We start from the raw sequence: 25,949 nt of genomic DNA on the forward strand, positions 1-25,949 counted from the left end.
CATGACTACTGTAAAAACCATAGCTTTGGCTATACAGACCTTTGTAGGAAAAGTGATGTCTTTGCTTTTCAGTACACTAAGTTTGGCATAGTTTTCCTTCCTTTATTAATTGCTTGGGGGTAGAACTCGCCTGCCAGGGCAGGAGATGTAAGAGACACAGGTTAGTTTCCTGGGTCAGGAAGATCCTCTAGAAAAGGGAATGGCCACCCACTCCAGTATTCTAGACTGGAGAATTCCATGGACAGAGGAGCCTGGCGGGCTACAGTCCATAGGGTCACGTTGGTCATGATTGAAATGATTTAACACAGAGGATGAAGAATAACATGCTCCCTCCTATGGCTTTGGCTAGGATTGTCATAATACAGTGGAATAAATTATTTAAACTTGATAATAATGACTAGATATTCTCAAGTAGAATCTCTCTTCTACTTGTGAATAGCATTCAAGTGTGCTGTACTATATGTAAGTGACCATATTCAGGGGAGCTTATCAAGTACTATTTTACTGAATGCCCATCTTATAGACCATTCCCCAGTTCTCATCTGTAAGTTATATTTGAGGTAGACATCAAAATACAGGGTTCCAAACTGCTGTAATTAAGAGTGGGAGACTCAAGATGAAACCAAAGTGCGACTGGCCACTTTCTTGCCAGATGACCATGGTCAAGCTATTTAATTGCTCTGTTCCTCAATTTCTTCATGTGTAAAGTAAGATTATAAGATGAGACCCCCATTTTTTCATTTAAGCAGCTGGACTGATTCTTCACTCAGATCCTTACATGGAAGACCAAGCCAAGTGACTTAGATTACAGCATTTGTGGGACCACCGAGACCCTGATTCCTAACTAGGTCTCCTGTGTCCCACCTAGCACTATCTTGTCCCATGTTTAGGATGCTTGAGGAGCATCTCTGTAGAACCTGTGGATTGCAATTTATTAAAAAATTGGACAGGAAACCCCGAGGGTCAAATTCTAGTTTCGTTTATATAACATCAGGAATACAACTCAAATCATCTCTTTTGGAAAGATATTGTCTACATAAATGCCACAAAATTATTCAATATTAATGTCCTTTGCAGTTCTGTCAGATGGAATATAAAATGATTTTTAAATTACAAATCTTTTATTTCTGAAATGGATATAGGTGTGTATTATTTGTCTGTTCCCAGATTCTGTGCCTTCACCTAGTTGAGAATCTGTCTGACCTTTCCCAGAATCATTATCCTTTATTTAAGCAGTCCCATGGACTATAGCGAAGAGTCCCAAGGGGCAAAAGTCCCCAAAAATCTGCTGGATGACCCAATGTGTTCTTTAGTGCCTTCCTCTCTAAACATGAAAGCGCATTATTATGCCATCCAAGGACCCTGCGCCCAGAGATGTCAAGTTATTGGCAGACCTGGGTACTGCCTAGACTCTGTCTGTTTTGAACTTAAAACTGAAGTGAGATAGTGCACACAGCCCAGTGCTGTTGAGTCAAGTTCATCAGAAAACAGAAGTGTCAATGCTTTATTCTGCTAAATTGCATGCTTAGACAGTAACTAGTATCACACTGGTCTGGATGATGTCTAAGCAAAGATAGTAGTGTGACTCACATTCCTGCATACATATACTGATATTTTTGACAGAAAGATATTGACTTTATGAACTTTTTGCCCAGCTTATTTCGTTATCTTGATGCAAGTTTTTTTTTTCTCTAAAAATAGGCAAGATATTTTACATAAATGTAATCCTTCTTTATCAATGGCTTTGCTTTCCATGGTTTCACTTATCCACAGTCTGTATCTGTAGAAAGTAAAATTTTGGATGAAGGGGGACTACTTGGGGTTTGGTGCTATCTCTAGGTTCAGGCACCCACTGAGGGTCTTGAGTTTATCATGCTTCTGTGCCTTAAGTTACCATAAGTATTGTTATTATAATCATACTTCAAGCTTATGCTTCATACTACAAAGTTACAAATACAGGCTGACCCTTGAACAACACAGAGGGGTTATGGACAATGCAGGCAGTGGAAAATCCACATATAACTACACCATCAGCTTACCTGTGGTATCCAACCAACTGCATAGATGGGATCAGGTTGTACTGTAGTATTTATTGAAAAGATACTCCATAAAAGTGGACTGACAAAGTTCAAACCTGTTGTGTCCAAGGGTCAGCTGTAATTTGTGCTTCCCCAGGAGGCTCAGTAGTAAAGAATCTGCCTGCCAGTGCAGGAGATGTGGATTTAATCCCAGGGTCATGAAGATTCCATGGAGAATGAAATGGCAACCTACTCCAATATTCTTGCCTGAAGAATCCCATTGGACAGAGGAGCCTAGCGGGCTACAGTAAGTACATGGGGTTGTTGCAAAGAGTCAGACAGGACTTAGCGACCGAGCATACATGCCGCTGTAGTTTTATTCACCTGAGGCAAAGGAGGAACCAACAAATTAAATAGGACATGCACTGAACACGTGAGAAAAGTTCAGGTTACTCAGCATGCTGTACTCAACAACAGCTGTATAAAGTGTAGTTTGTCTCCACTATTCTCTCAAATGTAGCTATTTAGAGCAGGTAAGATTTGCATTTTGCACACTTGGTTTTCTTAGTCATACAGATTCTTTCATAATAAAATTTATTTATTTTTGCTAATTTTAGGTTAAATTTTATTCTTTATCCTTATTTCTTCATTAGAAATAATAATTTACTGCTTGCTTCAGTCCAGTTCAGTTCAGTTACTCAGTCATGTCCAATTCTTTGTGACCCCATGAACCGCAGCACGCCAGGCCTCCCTGTCCATCACCATCTCCCAGAGTACACTCAGACTCACATCCATTGAGTCAGTGATGCCATCCAGCCATCTCATCCTCTGTCGTCCCCTTCTCCTCCTGCCCCCAATCCCTCCCAGCATCAGAGTCTTTTCCAATGAGTCAACTCTTCGCATGAGATGGCCAAAGTATTAGAGTTTCAGCTTTAGCATCAGTCCTTCCAATGAACACCCAGGACTGATCTCCTTCAGAATGGACTGGTTGGATCTCCTTGCAGTCCAAGGGACTCTCAAGAGTCTTCTCCAACACCACAGTTCAAAAGCATCAATTCTTCGGGGCTCAGCCTTCACAGTCCAACTCTCACATCCATACATGACCACAGGAAAAACCATAGCCTTGACTAGACGGACCTTTGTTGGCAAAGTAACGTCTCTGCTTTTGAATATGCTATCTAGGTTGGTCATAACTTTCCTTCCAAGGAGTAAGCTGCTTGCTTAAAGTACTTCAATTTAGAAAACAAAAAATTCACATATACAGGAGAGAAAACTTATTTTTGAGACTTACAAGAAGAAAGACGAGAAAACAAAGACATTGTAAGATCCCACTAATCCATACCTTTCTTGACTGTGTCCTGTCAGTTCACAGACCGTAAATCCTACTCTTTTTGTGGAGTTTGTGAATGTAACTACATGTGGGCTGTTTATTTTCTTGCTGTCAAGTCAACCAGGTTTCCAACATAATGAACTTACGAGTGTTATGCCTTTCCATTATGTTGGAAACCTGGTGGTCGGAACTGAGACTGAGCTTTAAGAAGTGTCCCCATAAGTAGGTCAGAATAATAGAGAAACTTCCCAGGTAATTTGTGATTATTTTCATGTGTGTATAGGGCTGTGTTTCCTTGGAAACTCCACCCAGAAAAAGGCATGGCCAAGAGGTATGGTTTCCTGGGATGTGAACTATGAAACTTTAAAACAGTTTCATATTACATACTTGGGCTATGAATGAATGCAGGACCTGGATGACATTTTCTGACTCATGAGTGAATATCCCAAATTTCCTATTCTATCCATAAGCCTTCCTTCTGCTTTTCTTCAGAATAGGAAACCAGATCACATCTCTGTTTTCTACTGGACACACAAGTAATTCTTTTAATACACGGCCTTTTCCTCACCAAATACAGTATTTGCCCACAAAACCCAGGTTTGGAGTTTGGGGGTGATTAATTCAACGACAGGTTGAATATGAAAATTAGCTTTCCAAATTAACTTCCTTTTCACACTCTTACCTTGCATGATATCTAGGTGTGTTTTCAAAGCCATGATTCCCTAGACATGAGTAAGAGGCAGATTCATATCAAGCTGGTTAAATCAGTTATTTAAATCTGGTTGTGTTTCATCAACTGAATACATAAGGTCACTAGATTAGTACTTATTTTACATGCAATCCCAACATTTGAAGGTAGTTAAAAGAATATCTATTCTGATCAGAGTGGGCAGCAACTGTGGCCCTTTCCCCTACTAGTCACATGTCATTTGGGCTCTGAGTCATCCCCAGAGAACCCTAGGGCTCTGTGGTAAATGTTTAAATTAGATTCAGAAATCCTCATCTTCTCTTATTGAAGTTACCATGATCTTTTTAATGTATATGGGCATTTCCATCCTATCAAAATATATGGAGGTAAATATATATAATAGAAAATGTATAGATATCATAATATAACACACTTCACTAAATTATGCCTTTCAAATATAACAACTTTTATTTTTGTGGTAATCTCTTTTTTTGTGGTAATCTTAAAATAATTAAAACAATAATTACACTGACTTCATTATCACATTAAATGTTCTTCTAGAAACACACCAATCTTTTGGAGTAGGTTTTAGAGTACTTGATTATAGAGATTACTATAGATTTGAAATGATTCTCTCAGAGTCTTATCAATTTAAATAGAATTATCTAGAACTATTCTTGATTTTTGAATCCTGATAGAAACACTATTGTTTCTTTTTCCCCAACCCAACTCTTCCTATGAATGGGAAGATACTATAAGATTTTCAATAGTTATTATTCTGGGCTTTGAATTCAAGTAATTTAGGTTTGCTTTGCAGGCTAACATAGTTTCTCTGTGGCTCAGTTTTCTCTCAAATGGGTATATATACATCATTCAGTTCAGTTCAGTCGCTCAGTCATGTCTAACTCTTTGCGACCCCATGAATCACAGCACGCCAGGCCTCCCTGTCCATCACCAACTCCCAGAGTACACTCAGACTCACATCCATCGAGTCCGTGATGCCATCCAGCCATCTCATCCTCTGTTGTCCCCTTCTCCTCCTGCCCCCAATCCCTCCCAGCATCAGAGTCTTATATATGGTTATAAATGTCAAGTAAAATTCAGTGAGAATGAATAAAATTTTCTATCATAGCACCTGTTATTTTATTTGCAATATTATGAAATATATTGAACTGTAACAACAGTAAAATATTATTGTGAATTGTCCAAGTATTTTTTAAAATTCTAGTAAATGTGTCTTTTACATAAATAATAAATGATCATTTCCAAAACTCTTAGATTACAATAAAATCTGATGAGATGGCTTATTCTTAGGTATACAGGGGTTTAGAATATTATGCAAATGAAAAATCAACTCCTAGGTTAGAATAATTTCTCAAAACTTTCAACCATGACTTGGACCACTAAATTAAAAAAATGCCTTGTAATTAAATCAGAAAATAGTTACAGAATCAGTTCTTTCAGGAAGAAAGAATCCACAAGATTTTTTGCCTATAGTGTAGCAACTATAACTCCCAAGATAAATTCCAAAATTTTCAGTGCATTCTGTCTAGTACCTCTCTAATTATAGTTTTATTCCTCCCAGTTTAACTTCTATCTGATGTTTGTGTATTAAATTTATTGTTCTGTTCTTGTAGTGATTCTGGTAAATGAAACAAATTTCTGTGTATTTTTTTTCTCTCATGAAATCCAGTGGACCACTGGACTCTATATAACAAAATTTTAGAAAAATATTATTTTGGTTATTTTTTGACTGAATATTAAGAGCACTTTTTTAAAAACTAATTTAAAACTACACACTAAAGAACTGAAGTAGATGCAAAGATTTTAAAAACATTTTTCAATGTTACTTGACAATTCTAGAAACTGTTTGAAATTTACTGTAGTGAATTTATGCCATTTACAGTTATGTATGAGTTCACTTACTATAATTAATTTATAACTTTTAATTTCTCCAGAATGATTTGTCATTTATTAGTATTATCATTCAAGAAAATAATTTGCTGGTGTTTGTAATAAGTTTCCTAAAATCACAAAAACTTCACATTTTTTAAAAATTCTATTACCAAGTTTTATATAATTTATACAGTTATATAAATCAAAATGATTTGGAATTAATATAATTTACCATTCCCAGCAGCAAGTAAAATTCAGTCAGAATGAATTTTTTTAAAATGCTGAAGAGGAATATATCCAAAATATACACTGCTGTTCATGTAGACAAAGTCAGGTTCACCAAAAAATTGTGACATTAAAAAATAGAAGATTAAATAAACCAAAGACTCTCTAAAATAATAAGTACTGAAGAATTGCATATTAGAAAGCATGTTGGCATAAGAGTGTCAAGTGACTTTTAAGAACTAATCCTACTAAACTGATTTTTATTTATGTTGATTTTCATTCATAATTTAAAACCATGCACAAATACCCTGAGTAGACAATAACAGTTCTGAAGTAACAAAATTGGATAGTACATCATTTTAACAAAAACTGTTTATGCATAAACATAAGGTTTTAAACACCAAGAAGCAACATGGCACTGATTATTAGACAAAGTTTTAATATTTCTTAAACACAATAGGTAAAGTTGATAACTTTGGAAACGGCACAAACCTAGCTTTTAGGAAAAGCCTAATGATTTCAAAAAACAGTTCCTGCTTACTGCTGCTGTTGTATAACTTTAAGGGTGTGTATATAATAGTGTCATCTCCTGTCATTTACCAGACAGAAATTAAAAAAAAAAATCAGTATGACTTACCTTTAAAAAGACTAAGAAGTATTTTCCGATCAAATGTTCCAGCATTTGAACAGTCAGTTCTTAGTAGGACCAGATGGTATCCTGCAGAAAACCCTACACTGAAATCCTCATTATAAAAAGTCTGTGAGTTTAAATATACTTTAAAAAAAAAAAAGAGAGAGAAAGGCAACGTCAGTCAGATCCCAATGAGTGTTTATTCCAAAAGGAGTTTGAAAAAAAAAAAAAGGAAACCCCACACTTCCCACTTAGAGTGTGTGGGAGGGGTGTGATAGGTCTTAAGGGTCTGTTTTTATATTGTAGTGCTGCGGACCTATTACTTATATCTGAGATCCTCTGCTCTCTTTTTTTTCCCCCTTCTTTTGGCCATTTTCCCATCCAAGTAAGTCAGAGGCCAGAGAGACAAAAGGAGCTAGCTTGCTGAGCGGCCTTTCATATACAGTCATTATTCCAGATGATAAACCGGGCCTGGGGGTGGAAAATGTAAATTGGGAAGAATTACCTGCTTCTTTCACTTTCCTGCTTGAAAAACCTACTTCATGAAGTTTAAATAAAATGTACTTTCTATGCATCATTTATTCAAAGTGTGTCAAGTCTAATGATTTTAAAAACAGTTGGACTTCATCAATCAACAGGGATGACAAAAAGACTTTAAAAAAGGAAATAGCCTACTGTTCTAACTGGAAGCTCTTCACTATTTATTATTTTCTGTTAGTCTTACAGAAATTTCATGAGCAGAGCAAAATCCTTCTATGAAAACTAAGAAGTTGTATTTCTCTTAGATCTCTTTAGATAAAAAGACAATTTTAAATAATATTTAAATAAAATTTCATATTAAAAGCCATCCTAAATACTAAAAGTATATAATGAAGTTACTTTTAAAAGAAAGGCATTATTTTAAAATTTCATCAAAAAAGAAGGCCTTAAGCTTTTGGGGAGAAAAGACCCGCATGTTAAAATCCCATTCTTAGAAAGAAATTCTCAGAATCCTACAGGGAAAATAAAAATCTTCAGGTTAAACTGTTATCTGTCAGACCAGATGAATAAATGCCTCTAACTCAGCCTTGAAAGACAACAGCATAACAATAACAGGCAGAAATACATTTACTTCGTTAGATCATATTTAAACCAGTCCTCACTGGGCTGTTTGTGCTATTGCTTCTAGGCATGTGTTGTATCCTCTCATTTGCTAGCCGTGCAATACAACTGGAAAGGAACCCAAAGCAATATTTTACCTTGAGCATTGCTTTCTTTTTCCAGGATATTTTTATAGACAAATTTATTTAAAAATTAATGTTATAGAAGTCTTTAGTTATATTGGGATTGTTTTTCCAAATATCACTTAATTAGGATAAAGTAGAAATGGCCTTGTGTAATCTCATTATGATTTATGCTTTTTAGAAAGAATAATTTAAAGACTTTAGATAATTTAAAAAGATGATTCCCTTATCACTGTGACATTTTATCTTTGTTATACTAATAAAAAAGGTAATATAAAGGCTAGTTTAATAATTATTTTGATATTGAATATCTATTTGATTGTATTTAAGCTGCTTTGATAACATTTCCTTCTCAGCCTTAATTCTCACAAATATACACAAGTACACATGTACACAAATACCCTCCAGTGTGACAATTCAGAAATAGCCCACCAACACAGAAGTTCAGATGCTATTTTAAACAGCCTATCTTAAATACACTGAAAGGATAATTAAATTATATAAAAAATGAACATTGTTAGAGTAAGATATTTCAGAAAAAATACCTGTAAAATTGATACTTAAGCTGACACTGAATTTACTTGGATTACTATTTAATCAGTAGTCTAATGACATCTAAATTCTTTGTCTTTGGAGAGGAAAATGTCACACTTTCCCACGAGCAGCCCAAAGAATCAAATTTGCATTCCTAGAGGCAGCTGTTAACTGTTTTAATATTGTGCACAACAGTTCCTGATACAGGAAAACACAGGAAACCCAGAGCCAGGTAAAATCTGCAATCATATGTCTGTATTTTGAGCAAAATGTTCACCTTGAACAACAAGGCAGAAAACTGCTGCACCCATTTCTCAGTAATGCGTTATGTATATGCAGTACTTTTAAGGGATATTTTTATATGAGCATATACCTTACCTTCTGTAAGTCCACTAGAACAGATGTAGCAGAATGAAAGCTCAAACTGTCAGTATGCTAAGTAAGCTTAGGCACAGTGCTTTGCAAACTTTTTACCTGTAAGATCACTTAGAATTTGGAATCAGACAGACTACAGTGACTTGCAATGTACTACCGCTAGCTATATTGACTGGGGATTAGGAGTTAACTAACAATTTATTCTTACTTTCTTAATCAAAACATGGAGAAAACTAGGAGATCATAATAAGGACTAACAGGTGGATTGCGTGCAGCCCTTGACAGCGGCTGTGAGGCAACGAAGTGCTTCCCTTCCCTTCAAGTCATTGTCCCTTTCTCCCTTCTGCTCTGATTACTGGAGGTCACACAGCACCATCAGACAAACATGTGGCTTTTTTTTTTTTTGGTCCTTTCTCTGCATTTGCTAGAATGTTGACTCCATGGAATGAGAGACCCTTGTCTGTTTATTGCACTGCTGAAGCCCCAGGAGCACAGAGCAGGCTCATAGCTGGTAATCAGTTGAATGACTGGATGCACATGATTGTCATAACCACAATAATATTTTTGAAAGAAATGAGGATGGCCAGAAATAAGAGGTTATTATACTGTTTGTTCATACCACAGATATACAATGCTTTGAGATGAAGGACAGATGCTATGGAAGTAAATGGACCTAACTCAGAATTTGGAGTTCATCCCTTCCTACAGTGTGTGACTTGTTGCTACTACCTTACCTGTCTAAGTCATAGCGGAAATAGCTCCCTCTCAGAATTGTTGCAAAGGTGAGAGTAGTAATGTGACGAACTCAGTGCAGTTCTTGACATATATAGTATTTGTTTAATAAATAATTGGTATGGTGATCATTTTCTATTAAGCAAATTTTTATTTTAGGGAATTCATTAAGGTAATATGGACAAGTAAAAAATATTGAATATTATAAAAAGGTGTAAAATGAAAAGTCTCATTCAAGCATCAATTTTATTCCTCAGAAGTGACCAATGTTGGGTATGTCACTACCAACTAGGAATTTTATAAATTTTAAACTTACATATATATATATGTATATATAAACTTATATGTATATACTTCTGTATGTTATAAACTTATAAGTATAAACACACAGCATACAGTCATCATTTTACTGATTTCCTAAGTATAAACTTAAAAGTTTATAACACACACAGACACACACACACACACACAGACACACACACACACACACACTAAACCATACGCTGAATCACACCTTCTACAACTTATCTCTTTAATATCAAGGGACTTTGAGATATTTTCATATCATTGATAGTGTTAACTCTCTTTTTTCTTTCTCAGTTATTGGAAAAAATAGTCCTAAAAATGTACCATTTTCTTTTAAATGACCAATATCATATGTAATAGAACTTTTGATTTTTCTTTTTCCATTCTGTTACACCTTTCTTCCCTGGTGACTCAGAGTAAAGAGTCTGCCTGCCAGTGTAGGAGACATCGGAGACACGGATTCAATCCCTGTGTCAGGAAGGTCCCCTGGAGGAGGAAATAGCAACCCAATCCAGTGTTCTTGCATGGGGAATCCCGTGGACAGAGGCGCCTGGCAGGCTACAGTCCACGGGGTCACAAAGAGCTGGACATGACTGAACATACACACATAATGGAAAAACCTGAATAAACTTGTCGGCTAACCAAATTGTTCTTTGATCTTACAAAAGCAATGCTAAAAATTTATGTACATATATAATTTTGTTTACTGTGCTAGGACACTAGTAAATGGCAGAAAGTGAAATTTCTGGGTCAAAAGTATGTACTTGTTCTGGCAAGGGGAGTTTTACCAAATTTCTGTTCATACATGTATACAATAATATGTGAAAAGGCCCATCTTCATACATTGGTCACACTGGCTCATACTAAACTTTGTTTATAATAAGTACTTATTTTATTGTTAAATATTTGAGTGAAGTTTCACCAGTTGTCTAAAGCATATTAGCATTTATATTTTTAAACATTTGTGATATCTTTTCCTTATTAGCTAGTAAGGAAATAACCAGTCTTCTGACATTTGACAATTTTTAAAAAAAGTTTTTTGACTAAACTTTATTGAATTTTTAAATTACTGAAAATTTTGATTTTTATACCATTAACTTTCACAGTAATTCCCTTTTAAGTATTATGTCATGCTTTGAAATGCTTTCTCCCAAAATAGGAAAAATAATAAACTTTATTCTAACATTTCTATGGTTTCAAAAATCCTTTAGAATATATTTCTAGATTAGCTAATTCATGGCATATAACACTTGTGAAGTAAAAGAGGAAGAGTGAAGTACATTGAGTAATTATAAATATTGCAACATATCTGAGAAGCATACAATGGAAGCATAGTAGAAGAGGAATTGCATGGCATGGCCCAAGTTCTGACCACAGCCCTATTAATAATAATAACAATCATAGGTTTTGTGAATGAGCAGCCCACAGTCATATTTCTCATTTCCTGTCTTGTCAAAGAGAATAACCACAGAACCTACCTACAGCCTCAAGCTGACAAGTCACACGACAGATTTGTAAAGCTTTATAGAGATACTATGTAGTAGATAAAAACTTTTAATTGACCCTCTTTTTTTTTTAACACTTCAGCAAATGAAAAGAATTTTAGTATCATGTGCATTAAAATTCTAGATTGTATGGTTAAGCAAAGACCTATAAATGATGATGATGATGCAATAACAGAGTTAACATGTATTGAGGGCTTATCTCATATAAGTTATCTTATTGACTTATCATACAACCTTGCTATGTTTTTAGACAACTAGTTGAGGTCACACAGCTACTATGTGCCATAATAATTAAAACCCATATAGACTGACTAAAGAGCCTATAGTCTTTTCTGAAAGAAAAATGTGTTTGTGTATATATATATATATATAAGTGCTTGATCAACACCTAATTTGCATATTCTTTTCAGCACGTTTGTTCAAGCTGAATAACAATTTTAAATAGCCTAATATAAGAAAATGATATCTAAGTACAATAAACAAGGAATGAACAGTGAAGGTATTCTGTAATTAACAGTTAACAGAATTATTTTGAAATTAACTCAAAAAATAAAATTCATTCTGAAAACCTATGATACATAATACTGCACAGATACACTTTAAAGTATCTTAAAACTTTAGTTACCAGTGTAAAACCATAAGGCAAAATTTGACTTATCACTTTAATCCTTGGGATAACTAACCATGGAGATTTACACACACACATATTTATGTCCATGTATAGCACACATGATTAGGTGTGCTACATAAACACATGATTAGGTGTGCTACATAAATAGATATCTATTTTTCCAATTGCAGCCCTGGTCATTATGGAAGTATTAAACCAATGACAGGTTCTATCTGTTTTATATGATGAGGTGGGGCTTCACATACTGGAATGAAATATATATGTACATAATTTAAAGAGACTATTACATGCATAAGACGTAGACATGATAATGCCAGTGAAAGCTTAAGAGATTAAAATGGAAGTTTTTAATACCACTTTTAAAGGAAAATTTCAAAGGACAACATTAAGGATAATGCAGAATATCTGGGTCATTAAAGTTTAGACTTAAGCTACATCATCTAATGAATCAAAGCACATGATCAAACTATTGACAAACCTACTGCATTCATGATGTAAACTTTCCCCTTTGTTTCCTAGAAGCCATGGTAGGAGCCGTGTATAAAGAGAGAACACCTCTCTATATCTGGATAGTTCTTATATGGGCAGGGCCGTATAAATATGTAACTTCCACAGGCCTAAAAATGTTGGCAGATCTAATCTTTATTTGAACTGTTTGCAAAGCTGACTTAACTCTCTGAGGAGGTGGAGAAATGTCAACATTTAAACAATACTAAGAAACTTAAGAAAGTGTTAAGATTTGTATAGTTGTCAGTACAATTTGTGTTCATACAGTGGAAGGGAAATAATTAGGAGGGAACAACAGAAATCTTCAAGTAAGAAGATAGCTTGGCCTCAAAGCTTGGTGTTATGAAATAGTAGGGGGGAAAATCAATGATCAATAACAAAATATAGGATTTAGTTAAACAGTGTCAAAAAAGATTGAAAAAATTATGTGAGCAATTAATTTGTAATTTCAAGGGGCAGAAATACTAAATTCTTTGAATTGAGGGTACAACAAAGTTTTCTTTTGAGAAATGTCATCTATGTTATAAATAGTCCCTGTAGGGTCTTAAAAAGGAAATAAAATAATTTTAAGAGTTAGAGAATCAATTTACATATTCACATTGGTTGATGGCTTGATCAAAATAATATGCTTTAAAATGCTAAAGGGTTTTTTTTCACTCTTTTTAACTACCAGCAGAAAAAAAAAACTTAAAGAGCATGATGAATGTTTAAAACCAGGAAAGAAATCAGATGGATAACGAACACAGTAATTCTGTTCCATTTACTAAAAACGAGACAACCATACTCTAGTCCGTCTTTTTAACAATTTTGTTGTCTGTGCCAACTGATAATCTGTTAAATTTGGAGATATACAACACTTGGGTCAGATTCCTGAAAGAGTTAAACTCACATACATGCATACACACGTGCACTCACACGCACCCACACATTTTCCAGGGACAGGGAAGCATAATCAAATTCCTTTTTAAAGCTGAGAAAATACTTTCTAAGAAGCATGTCATATAATAATAATTTTAGAAATCACCACATAGAAAATAGTACATTCCTAATGCCTTTCCTTTTCTGTTTGCTTGAAATGGAAAAGTTTGATCCTTCTCCCCTGACACTTCTAAAAAACATTTGGTACAAACCTTGCATTCGAGTGGTATAGCAGTATGAAACAGTCTATCAAACCCTAAAGTGAAAATGTTAGTCGCTCAGTCATGTCTAACTCTTTGTGACCCTGAGACTGTAGCCTGGCAGACTCCTCCACCATGGGATTCTCCAGGCAAGAATACTGAAGTGGGTGGCCATTCCCTTCTCCAGGGGATCTCCCCAACCCAGGTCTCCAGAATTGCAGGCAGATTCTTTACCGTCTGAGCCACCAGGGAAGCCCATCATAGTCAAATCACATCATCATTTCCCCAGATTTGTTCTCAGAGACTTAAGGAGCAGATCTGCTTGTGGTAAAGCTGAGTTTTCTGTCTTTCAAGAGGCCAAAGAGTTTGGATTAGAGTGCTACTTCTCAAATAAACTTCTTCGGAGAACTTGAAATGTATTAAGATTTCGAAGAATCCATAAGTATTCAAAGTTGGAACATCTTACTCTAATTGTATTTTTCATTTTGAACAAAGCCTCATATAATAGTTTGTAAAAACAAACCAATTCTTGTAACATACATGCACACCCAAATATAGAGTGTATATCTATCTAATATATGTAATAAAACTTCTGGAAGCAAATATTTTCCTGGAAATGTTATAAATCTTTAAAATTCTTTCTATATATCTTATTTTCATGACTGTATTCTATAAATCATAAACATGAAAACCTAAACAGAATAAAAATGGAAGACTAGTACTGTTTAATGCATAAGGTAGATTTCATAAAAATTCAGAATTTTAAATTAGCAGAACCATGCAACTGTCCTGCATGTTTCTCTGTGACACATTTGATTAGCTGCTTAAATGAAGCAAATGACAACTACTCAGGAGTACAGTAACACTTTCTCTTTAGTATCTGCACAAAATTTAGTAAATTTTAAGGAAAAGAGAAGTTCAACTTACCTATTAAACTTCATTTAGCACTCACGTGTTAGTAACCACATTAAATTTTGCTTCACATTAGGGGGCGTTGACAATGGCTTGGATAAAGGAATTTACCTTAGGTTAAGTAGAAAGAAATCTTCCAATTCTTACGTAGGTTTACGTAGGTAACATCAGCCTTGTCTTTATGAAAGTGTCTGTCATCCTCAGTGTTCTCCAAAAGGCAACCAAGGACTCAAATCATGCATCCTCTTAACAGATTCCCGAACTTCACTTTGTTAGGAGGTTGTGATTTAAGTAAACAGCAAGTTACGGAATCTGAATTGCTGTGGAATGTCACCCTCAAGTGACTCTACTGGCCCTGCTAGTTCTCCACTGCTTGGTACATGTAGCCTCAGAGATTGTTCTAACAACTATTTTCCTGGCTTTCAGGACATCCAGTCGTGGTATTTAGTAAGCAAACTGGGCTATTCCACAATGCCTCCTGTTCTTGGATAAAGGTAAAAATGTTAATCAAGATCCTACGGTATCCCAGTGTGTTTCAGTGTATTCTGTAATATTCCTTTTCTTAATGACACACAGAAAATTCCTATTCAGAGTGAATACACTGGGATTATCATTGTTTTCCAGTCTGTGTATACAAGGTTAGGAGCACCGTCCTTCAAGTAGTCCAAGGACTAAAAACATGTTCTGGACAGGTTCCAAGACTGCTGCGGGCCTGTTTTTCCTCTCATTTTCTGCAACCCCTCAGGGAAAACTGGATAATCACAGTAGGTTATAGAAAAGAGGACTACATTAAAAGTAATATTTGGAGGTGAAATAAGCCCATGGAAACCATACCATTTCATGCAACTCAAAATTAAAAGCCACTAAATATTTCCCATGTTATAAAGAAGCCTGTCCCCCAGTACTATTTTTATGTTTCAGGATAGATGTCTCTCCTCCACAAGCTTCCCAGTTTTCATTGTTTTCCTTTTTTTCTTCCTTGGTTACCTTGCGTTTATCTATCCTAGTTGATTTTTATTTGACATCTCATTTTTTATCTAATAGTTTTTCAAAATTCAGTGTGGTTTTACGTATGTAAATTTGGAATTGCATGCAAATTAACTTACTACAATTATAAAATCACAGCTATTCCTAAATTACCAGAAACCACAAATTCATTTGGCCCTTCACACCTTTTATTGATATGTTCACATTACCCACTTAACTGGTAGTTTTGCTGTGAAAAACATCCACCCTCCAGTGGTAGTTCAGTACACAATCACAGATTTCCATATATTACCAAAAATATTTTGGTTATGACTGAACCATATTCTGAACTGAACCATATTCTGCCATTTACTCTTTTAATCTCATATTACCATCCTGTTGGAGTAGGAAATGGCAACCCACTCCAGTTTTCCTGCCTGGGAAATTCCATGGACAGAGGAGCCTGGCAGGCTACAGTCCATGGGGTCGCAAAGAGTCAGACACGATTGTGCACACACACCTTACCATCCTGTATAGTAGAAAACATTTAAATTCTTTAAGCTCTGAAACAAAGATTAAAACAAAATAAAAGATTAAACTAAATTTGTGCTATTTACTGAAATTTCTCTGCTCATTTGCCATGTCACGTAGGTTAGGGAAAAAAATACTGTAGTGATTTTCTTTGTAAGTGTTTTGGTGCAAACTAATTACAGGGAAACCTTTTCTTTTTTGTGATAAACTATTCCACCATTGAAAATATCATCCTTTCAGACAATCTTCATCCAATATCAAGTGATTAAAATTAAAATTGAAAATAGACAACATAGTTTTTTAAAAATTCCAATGCATATGTGTTGAGATATGTTTTAGGGAACTGGCTTCAGTTTTAAAGATGAAACATAATGAATAAATATAACTAAATTCAGCCTTTTGATTAAATCATAACATTTAAGGGATATTCCCACATGTTTAAGAATTTCCCAGAGGAAAGGAAGATCATAATGTTTCTTCAAGAATTTATCCTAGCCTAACAGATCATTCAGTTCAGTTCAGTCACTCAGTCGTGTCCAACTCTTTGTGACCCCATGAATCGCAGCACGCCAGGCCTCCCTGTCCATCACCATCTCCCAGAGTTCACTCACACTCACGTCCTTTGAGTCAGTGATGCCATCCAGCCATCTCATCCTCTGTCGTCCCTTTCTCCTCCTGCCCCCAATCCCTCCCAGCATCAGAGTCTTTTCCAATGAGTCAATTCTTCCCACGAGGTGGCCAAAGTACTGGAGTTTCAGCTTTAGCATCATTCCTTCCAAAGAAATCCCAGGGTTGGTTTCCTTCAGAATGGACTGGTTGGATCTCCTTGCAGTCCAAGGGACTCTCAAGAGTCTCCTCCAACACCACAGTTCAAAAGTATCAATTCAGTGCTCAGCCTTCTTCACAGTCCAACTCTCACATCCATACATGACTACTGGAAAAACCATAGCCTTGACTAGATGGACCTTAGTCAGCAAAGTAATGTCTCTGCTTTTGAATATGCTATCTAGGTTGGTCATAACTTTTCTTCCAAGGAGTAAGCGTCTTTTAATTTCATGGCTGCAGTCACCATTTGCAGTGATTTTGGAGCCCTCAAAAATAGTCTGACACTGTTTCTACTGTTTCTCCATCTATTTCCCATGGAGTGATGGGACCGGATGCCATGATCTTCATTTTCTGAATGTTGAGCTTTAAGCCAACTTTTTCACTCTCCACTTTCACTTTCATCAAGAGGCTTTTTAGCTTCTCTTCACTTTCTGCCATAAGGGTGGTGTCATCTGCATATCTGAGGTTATTGATATTTCCCCCGGCAATCTTGATTCCAGCTTGTGTTTCTTCCAGTCCAGCGTTTCTCATGATGTACTTTGTATATCATTAGTATATCCTATGTAGTTAGAAGTAACTGGTGTTGCAGAAACCATGAGCAACTGACTTTGTTTTCAGAGATGACTCACAACACTGAGTACAGAAGAAAAGATTCAAAAGTTTCCTCCTTATTTTGTTTTATAAAACATGTATTATCATGGTACTAACATGATATTTCTATGGGGTCGCAAAGAGTTGGACATGACTGAGTGACTGAACTGAACATGATATTGCCTCTAAAAATGTCAATGTTCTATTTAATGTTTTTTATTAAATCCCTATTTAATTGTAAGTTAAAGCATTATACTCTGATGCTGGGAGGGATTGAGGACAGGAGGAGACGGGGACGACAGAGGATGAGATGGCTGGATGGCATCACTGACTCAATGGACGTGAGTGTGAGTGAACTCCGGGAGTTGGTGATGGACAGGGAGGCCTGGCGTGCTGCGATTCATGGGGTTGCAGAGTCAGACACGACTGAGCGACTGAACTGAACTGAAAGCGTTATAAGCACTTCAGTGTTATAAAAACATACATCTCAGAACTCACAAAAGCTTTACTCTTTTGTTCAGTATGCCTGGGAATGATCTTTTCACTATTATCTCTCCCCATCTTCATATTTATTTGTAATAAGGAAACATGTACGAATGCTGCCAGGAACCATCTTAGAACTTCAAGGAATCTAGCGTGAAAGACAACACCCAAATAACAGGCAAGAGCAAATAAGTTCAGAAGAACCAACAGTTTGATCTAACTGTGCCTACAGAGTGCTAACTCTGAAGTTTTTTAATTAAGCTGTACCCTAAATCCCTGAATTGATACAATGGTTTGAGTTGAAAACACTCAAACCCATATCCTGAGATTCTATGTAAAATGTGAACTGTAGATCACAGACATTTTAAATAACTAAACATCTAACCAAATTTCAACTATCATCAAGAAATGTGATTTAATCAATAGGTCCCTAAAAAAAAGGAAATAAACAGTCCCTACAACATGGTTTTGTTTATCATGTGCAACAAGCAGAGATCTTAATATTAAGCACATACAAAAAGCCACGTGACTATATTTATTCATCTTTATATCTCCAGAATGCTTTAGTGTCTACTACTCATACAAAGTATAACAAAAAGCTCAGTTCATTATACACTCATTTATGACTTCCAAGGGAGAGGTCACAGTGGAACTCTCTATAATATATTCACTGAGAACTGTGTTGGGAACATTTACTTTTATATGCCAGATTTTAAAATAGTTCCTTACACATAATAGGTATTCAGATACTCATCAAATAAATACTGAAAAACCTATACTACAAATATCACAACATACATTAAAGAGATATGGGTATGTTAAATACTTTGGCAGAAGAATATATTTACTTTTCCAAGATATCCAGCATAGAATTTAAAAGGACTGGTTATCTGAATTATTAAACAGTCAGGTTCTTCCACACTGAAAAATATTTATTCTCAAGGAGGGCTTACTTCTGTTGTTCCACAGATATGTATTGAGTAACTGCAGTACAAGGACAAACAACATACCACTACACGATAAGCTTTTCTCAAATATTTTAAATAGTCAAATGTGCCAATTATGTTTATATCTTCATTGCCAGGAATAGACATATTGATTAAAGTGAAGATTTCAAAAATTTATGAAAATAATTCAATCATAGGCCAAAAATAATGATTAAATATAGATCATTCCTTGTATTGGGTTTTTTGCCAATCAAAATTTCTAAGTCTCCTAAGTATTATACTCTACCATCTAACTTTACATGCCAATCTACTATCTATTTATAAGCTAACGTGTGATCCCTTGCTAATAGTTTGATCCCTTTGGGTTATTTAGTCCATTTGTACTGGACTGCTCACTTATTTTGTTAACAAATATCCGATTGCACAAATGGACCTCTGGTGAGGGTGCCAGGGTAGCCCAGTCACTGGACCCTTAAACAAGGACCCCTGAGAACTGGCTTTTCTGCTCTGATGACAATTAATTTAACTAAAATAGCCCAATTTTTGTCTTCCTACTTGTTTCCATCTGTGAGATGAGATATATCATCATTAACATGGGCACTACCCAGTTAAACTGATATACTAAAGGGGTCAAAAATTTTATCAATTGCACAATTCTGTAGAAATGAAGTGTAAAGAAAAATTGAAAACAGCAGCAAATGCATCCTTATCCCATAAAAACCTAAGTCACACTGACTCTTTTATTCTCAAGAGAATTTTTAATATGACAAACTCTTATTAATTATCAACAAAATGCATAAATGGCAAAACCCAGGAGAAAAGGACAGTAACTAAAACCTTATAGGACTCTAGTCTGAGGAGAGGCCTGCTGGGTCTACCTGTGCTATTGGCTGTGATAAACATGAGAGTTGAAATCAATAGGAGATAAGAAAAATACAATTCCTACATATGAAGAGGAACAGAAAAGATTGCTGTTGTTGAACAACAATGTAAAAAACTGATAAACTGAAGATACTATTAAAATCTCAAAACATGCCTTAAATCAAAGGGGGCAAATAATGTACTACAAAGAGCAAATACTTAGACTGACGATGAGATTACATTCCTGTCTTTTCCATTATTGGAAAAATGTGCTTTTCAAATAAATTAATTTTCTAATACATTTGTGTATACAAATTACACAGCATATTACTTAAGGCTTAAGATTTTAAAGAGAATGTGGTAAATAATTTTAAAGAAATATATTTATATGTGAAAAGGGGGTTTATAATGTAAAATAAGAATATCATTAAAATGCACTTAATATAAATGTATGGATAAATTTATGGATTTATAAATATTAAAGAAGTCATTTATAGAGCCTTATTATCACATAGATTATACACTGTACTAGCCTAACTTTCCCATGCTTCTAATTTAGTGCAAATATTACATATATATAATCAAATGTAGGCAATGGGATAATAACTAGGTGACATAACAAATTTCAAGTAACTAAAATTACATAGTGAGCTTAAGCTTAATTTTCTTATATTTGCTAGCTATTGTAAGTTATTCTTTTCAAAATTTGGTAAACTGTAGTATTATTTAGCTTGATTGTGTGAATAATAAACAGTCATGTGATCAGAATATTAATACTAGAAAAATATGGAGATTTGGCAAAATGCCAGGTAAGTTAGTTTTGCGTTCACTGATAAGTTGGGTTGCTATAGCAAGCCCATAGTCACTGGGTTTCTAAGCAACCTAAGACTCCACAGACTTGAGATACTTAGGAGTCCACTGATCTTTCATCATCCTTAAAGGAAAAATCTGTGAAACTGTGGTACCAATCTCAGTGGAAGTTTCCCCAATTATCCAGTAGAGCAGTGACCTTTATACAACATCCCCTGTATTGATAGATTTAATTTATTAAATAATGATGTTCATACTAGAGAATTAATTGATTACCCAAAGTGTTAAGTAGATGAAATTAGGAACGGGAAATGATCAATACCTAGTTTGTGTGGGCAAACAAATGTGTGTTGAGTGAATAAACAAGATTCAACACATAATCCAACCCTCCAAAGTGATTTACATAATGCTGGCATTCATAAAGTCCTTAACTTTATATATATATTAAATATATCTGTTTAGTAGCATTACTATAAAGCATGCATCTCAGTTTTTAAATTTTGTAATCATTTACATTTAGGTAACATACATAACTGTAAGTCTGCAATTATTTGTGAGTTTAATTCAAAATATTTAATTATTGATTGTCTGGAATACTTATGTAACAATATTAACTACCAAAATGTCACTTAGAATTGTATCCATCTAAGATGCAAACCAAGTTGTGAATTGTCCCTTGAATAATCTTTTATTAACATTTCCTGTCCTTTTCTATGCTAAACACTTCCTTGAGTCTGCTGTCTTGACACAGTACTCACTGAGGCAAACCATTGCATCCAATTTTAATTTACAGTTTCCAGCTATTTAAGATAATCACAATGAAATAAAATTAAGGTAGGCCAATGCTGTCTGTCCTTACAAAACACTGTATCATAATATAGGCTGAAATAAAATGTCATTAATAGAAATGATTATATGTGAGCAATAAAATGTTAAGTCTGGAATCTATAAAATTTTACCTAATTCTTATACCTGGTTTTCTCTGCCTCCCATTGTCATTTTATGTAGCTTGTTCTTGCCATGAAAAACCTCGTGACAATGATTTGCAAAGAGAAAACTGGCTTCAATTTAATGGCAAATTTTATAATGTTACTGCTTATATCCTGTTAGCTATTACATTAAAGATTCAGTAGCCCAAGTCAGGTGTACGGTAGGATGACTGAGTTTCCCTAACTTGAGTATAAAATAAAATTCCAAAGTCACCTGTCTAGCAAGTCACAGTAACCCCTAGTGGACTAGATCCATTCCAGGAATGTCCCAGTACAAAGTGCCTGTGACCTCTGCTGGTTGGTGGTGTTCAGTGTCCAAGTCATGTCTGACTCTTTGCTACCCCATGGACTGCAGCACACCAGGCTTCCATGTCCACGGGGGAGGATAGATTCTTCTTTCTCCAAGACTGAAAAGAACAACTGCTCTGCCTTACAATCAATATGAGAGTCCCAAACCTATACAATAATACTCATTATAATTGCCTCTTCAGGTAAAAGTGGCCGTTATAATTTAAGTCTTCCTGGGCATGTGTTTTCTTTAGAATAAAAGATAGCTTTTGATCTTTTAATATATTGCTCTACTAAGATATTCCTCCATTGTAGCATGTATACAAGCATAGGTGTGTTGGAAGGTTTAGACAATTTCAAATATTTTTGAATGTCCTCTTATCATCTAATATTTAGTTATTACTGATAACATCATAGCAAAATTACAAAACCTGACCAACTCCTTCTGTTTTCTTTTAGACACAATTTCTTATCTAATAGCTTGGGACAGGCTTCCTTAATATCTATACTATCTCGTATACTCTATTCATTAGGACAAGAAGAAAAATGCACGTACAACTTAAACTGGACAAGAACAATGCAAAAATCAGATCAAAGTAAGAGACTTTAGTATTACAGGCACTGGTTTTGAGTCCTACTTTGTTAGGTTAGATAACTTCACAGTGATAATATAGGTGTAATTACCAGTTGGAAGTCCGATGAAAAAGTGCAAGGCCACCAGTGTCAACGCACTTTCAGAATGCTGGTTGGAGGACCACGAGATTAACACTGATGACTCTTGTTGTGTCTGCCTCAAGTGCTGGGTCAAATCACTGCTGTGCATCAGTCAGCCCCACCTCCAAGTATCCAAGAATGGCTGTGGAATTTTGATTGACACTCCAGTGAGGCAGTGGGATTCCTAAACCAAAGTAAACCCTGCAGCTTGTGTTTGCCAAGCTCTCTGGCTTGAAAATGAGCTTCTCTTCTCCTGGTTCTTTCCTTAAAAAAGAAACAATTACTCTGTGATGCTTAAAGGAACACAGAAGCAACTCCCTCTCCAGAGATATCCCTACTTATTTTCTTAGAGCAATTCCCTTGACTGTTTTCATCCTTTGTCTTTGTGTAGGACTTTATAGTCTTCCTAGGAACCACATAAAAACATTGCACACTGGCCTTCAGGATAAGAAACAAGGCATCAGTGAATATTCTAGTTTGTGGAAAGCTGGAGATGATAGCAGCGTTGGGCAGGGGTTTGCAAAATGGACAAGCTCAAGTTTATGCTAGTTATGACATTCTTTTGCCATGTAAGATTAGCAATATTTGGTGACTGTGCTATTATATATGCAATTCATAAGAATGAAGAAACTAAGATAAATATATTCTAAAAGCAAATCAAGCCATTACAGTATATGCTAAATTAGATAAAAATATATGATTTTCTTGATAGTACTTAAGGCATTAATTCTCTAAGGATTAAAGGTGATGACATGTATCCTCATTCACACACCCACACACATACTTAATGAAAATCTGTTATGTGTCTACTGTGTTCTTAGAATCCTGTTATCAAGAAGATGAAAACCTGATCCTTCCAGTGAGATTTTTTGTAATGTACTTTAAAACCTTGCAAATAAAATACAGTGATGAAGTATTGAATACTTTTAAGTGGACAGCTAACCTAGTTGAGAATGTTCATTCTAGAACTGTTTACTTAGCATATAATCAAAATATGTATTTTAGTTGTCTTTTCTCCTAAACTCTGGAAATTTTCACAATAAATATAACAGAGAGGTTTTCACTGCTGAAATTAACGGTTTCAAAGATTTATGAACTGACCAGAAAAATTACTGGCTAACTATCCTTATATCACAGGCTATAAAAACCCACCAAGTTCATTGTCTAGCTCTTGACTTCAGGGCATTTCTGGCTGCCTGACTGGGATTGGATAGGTAGCTGAATTCTATAGTTAGCATGTTGTGTGTGCCCCTGATGAAACTTCCAGGCAAGAACTACTGGGACACTTAAAAGGACAGAGAGTGGGTACTTCACAAATCCCATGGAGCAGGTTGGGGAACCTTGCTACTTAACTGCTATTTTACTGCTTCTGTTAGAAGCCAGTACTGAGAGGGCTTTCTTTGTACCTGTTTTGAGAAAGATCTGTAGCTCTCCCCACTGTTATTTACTGAAAGCTACCAACATTTACCAAGATAACCCAGTAACAGTGTGTGCCCAAATTGGCTTGGATAGTTTAGCAACACTTACCTTAAGGAGCTCATCTTCTAGAGATGTAGCTTAGACACAGGACAGTTACACATAAAGATTCTAGAGTAGACAACCACAAGGCTCTGGGCTCATGGGACATCACATTTACTCAGTTATAAATAGCTGTGACTCTTAGTTCAAAGACCTTTCACCCACTTCCATGTATGACACATTTTTTCTCTCTTGCTCGTGACCTTATATTACAAAATGTGAAGAAATTTTAAGAATTGTCCAATCTTGATCATTTAACAGATAAAGTTTCAAGGATCTGAGGAAATGCTCGTCTTACATTGCCCTAAGAGTAGTTAAAAAAACAAAGCCCCTCAGCTAAAATATCGCTCTCTTTTTCTCCTGATGTTTCTTTTTGTTTGTTTTTATTTTGTGTACTTCACCTCTTTTCACATATCTTCTCCCAGGATCTGGCCTGATATTTGCTAGTGTATTACTTTAATATTTTTTCTATGTCATTATATTTTCAGAAGTGCTAGTCAATTTAATGTTAATTTCCTGGGTAATTGGAATAGTTTATACCTCTTTGATTCCCATATGCTCTACCCTGTTACTAGAGTGAGGTTAGTTTTTTCTAAATTATTCTGGTTCCAGTGCTCTTGCCTTTTTAAATTTTATTTTAAACATGCTTTTAAAATTATCTAAATTAAATTATTAAATATAAAAACAGAATACTATTTATTCCTCCTTATAAGGACAACTTGAAAAGTTCTAGGAAAGGATAAGGGGGAGGACAAGTATTTGTTGACATATTATTATGGATCAGTTGTCAGGCTAAATACTTGCATGTCATTATTTAAATCTATAGAAAATTCTGTAATTAGGTATAGTTAGCCTACATTCCTACAGAGGAGACAACTGACAGAGAAAATTAGAAAAATTAGATAAATCCTAAGATTTCCAGCATTTGTATGAAATGTATCACCTTAGGTTTATGCATCCAGGTGACAAATAATATCAAAGATTAGTCAGAAGACATAAGGATACATGATCATGAAAGGCATTTTTTGCCCTTATCTAAATCCTTACCTTGTATCAGTATAAATCTCTCAGCAGATGCATTGTGCTATGCTACTTTGATGTTTCATAATTATTTATTTTCATATACAAATTATAGTTAAAAACTCATTGGTTCACAGAATTACTTAATTTAAGAAACTATTCCTCCTTGGCACCAGATATTCCTGGGTCCAGAAATTATGAAAATAAAACTCTAGCTTCATGGAATGACAGACACATAGAAAAATTATTATGAAATTGTACAATAGATGGTCTAATGGAAGGTTTATGGTACGGTAGGAAACCTACAGAGAGAGTAGCTTTTGGAAGGGGAAGCTTCACAGAGAACCTAACATTGTAGCTTCTTCCTCAAGCATGAGTCAGAGACCAGTTACCAAGTACTGACTAACACAAAGAACACGTTGTCTAACATAAAGGCAGAGAATATTTCTCCATCTTTCATAAGATATGGCAGTTTCTGCCAGAAGATAGTGACTTCAAGGAAGAAAATATGAAAAGCTGCTGTGGCAAAAAACATATAAGATTAAAGAAGTTAATTTCAAATTAATTGAGTGTCCACTTTTTCTAGGCACTGTTAGGGAACAATATGTAGTTTCACCTTACAATTTAAAATAAATTTTTATTTAAACTGCCAAAAGTTACAACTTCTATTGCACAAGAACTAAAAATTCTGCTTCAAAGCACAAAAATTTTTACTTAATATTGAGAAAAGAAAACCATACTGGATGCCTTTTACAAGTATTTTGTTATGTTACTA

General features: G+C 35.1%; 1 protein-coding gene across 6 annotated transcripts in view; it reads right to left on the reverse strand.

The window, feature by feature from the left end:
• The window catches only part of LOC120878123 (platelet glycoprotein 4), a 94,613-nt gene that overhangs the window by 36,258 nt on the left and 32,406 nt on the right, over positions 1 to 25,949 (reverse strand). Inside the window, exons 1-2 of one of the 6 annotated variants that reach the window (XM_040260734.1) lie at positions 24,164 to 24,270; positions 22,607 to 22,778 (exon numbers count right to left, since the gene is read on the reverse strand). The exons of 1 other annotated variant lie outside the window; for it this stretch is intronic. The gene's annotated coding sequence lies outside the window, so the exon portion shown is untranslated. Of the gene's footprint in view, positions 1 to 6,794; positions 6,933 to 14,646; positions 15,164 to 22,606; positions 22,779 to 24,163; positions 24,271 to 25,949 lie in introns of those variants that run through there. 4 more of the 6 variants (XM_040260736.1, XM_040260735.1, XM_040260738.1 and 1 more) reach the window with 4 other exon arrangements.

Source organism: Oryx dammah, unplaced genomic scaffold, assembly GCF_014754425.2.
Source record: "Oryx dammah isolate SB20612 unplaced genomic scaffold, SCBI_Odam_1.1 HiC_scaffold_18, whole genome shotgun sequence".
Lineage (NCBI taxonomy): Eukaryota > Metazoa > Chordata > Mammalia > Artiodactyla > Bovidae > Oryx > Oryx dammah.